The sequence below is a fragment of the Lampris incognitus genome, chromosome 21 (assembly GCF_029633865.1).
Source record: "Lampris incognitus isolate fLamInc1 chromosome 21, fLamInc1.hap2, whole genome shotgun sequence".
In the NCBI taxonomy this organism is placed as follows: domain Eukaryota; kingdom Metazoa; phylum Chordata; class Actinopteri; order Lampriformes; family Lampridae; genus Lampris; species Lampris incognitus.
In genome coordinates this window covers 6840315-6841793 of record NC_079231.1, presented here as the reverse complement: position 1 = coordinate 6841793, position 1479 = coordinate 6840315, and positions in this window count along the sequence as shown.

Below are 1479 nucleotides of genomic sequence, written 5' to 3'. Positions count from 1 at the left end.
TGGATGCAACAACCCCCCCCCCGACACACACACACACACACACACACACACACACATATATACACACACATATACACACACACACACATATATACACACACATATACACACACACACACATATACACACACACACACACACACACACACACAGAGAATACATGATTCTGCTGGCTTCACAGCGCTCATCATAGCGGAGCTCTCATGTGAGCAGTCACGTTGCTAAGGAACGGTGAGGTTGCGACACCGTGATAATTACTCTCAACCTTCGTTATATTTCAGACACGTTTCTCTCGTGTTTTTTAAACCAATTCTTTTTCCTCACGCAAATATTTCAAATGTGAGCTTCTAAACATCAGAAACAAACCAGACATCAGTGCTTGACAACGTGTTTCCCACAAGCCCTGATGTGGTACAACACCAGGGCATACCCCCCTCACAACACCACCGCCAGCAAGGCATTCTGGAAACAGTCACTTCCTCCCACAACCTTCTGCCTTCTCTGTTTGAATGAGGTGAAGAGAATGAATCATTAATTTGACCCGAGAGAGAGAGAGAGAGACAGAGACAGAGCAGAAGGGAGAGAGAGATAAGAGAGAGAGAGAGAGAGAGAGAGAGAGAGAGAGAGGAGAGAGGAGAGAGAGAGAGAGAGAGAGAGAGAGAGAGAGAGAGAGAGAGAGAGCAAAAGGGAGAGAGAGATAAGAGAGAGAGATAAGAGTGTGAGAGAGACAAAACAGAGGGAGAGAGATAAGGGAGAGAGATAAGAGTGTGAGAGAGACAGAGAGAGACAAAACAGAGGGGAGAGAGAGATAAGAGACAGAGAGAGAGACAGAGCAGAAGGGAGAGAGAGAGAGAGAGCAGAAGGGAGACAGAGAGAGAGAGAGAGCAGAAGGGAGGGAGAGAGAGAGAGAGAGAGAGAGAGAGAGAGAGAGAGAGAGAGAGAGAGCAAAAGGGAGAGAGAGATAAGAGAGAGAGACAGAGCAGAAGGGAGAGAGAGGGAGAGAGAGAGAGCAGAAGGGAGAGAGATGAGAGAGAGAGAGAGAGAGAGAGAGAGAGAGAGAGAGAGAGAGAGAGAGAGAGAGAGAGAGAGGAGAGAGAGAGAGAGAGACAGAGAGACAGAGCAGAAGGGAGAGAGAGATAAGAGAGAGAGAGAGAGAGAGAGAGAGAGAGAGAGAGAGAGAGAGAGAGAGAGAGAGAGAGAGAGGGGAGAGAGAGACACTCACAGGAGAGAGAGGGAGGTAGACATATACTTGGAACCGAGGTTGCCCGACTCTCGTCAGATGACCTACTGTTAAAATACATTTAAATCCCATTAAAACACCTCAGCCTCGACATGCTGTCACCAACCAGACACATGGATGAGCGACAATTCAAAGTGTTGGGAATTAACGAGCTCATTAGCGCAGCGTGCATGTGCATGGTGTTACATGTTGCTTATTGATTGGCTAACATTAATAATGATTAACGAATGCCTTCAGCA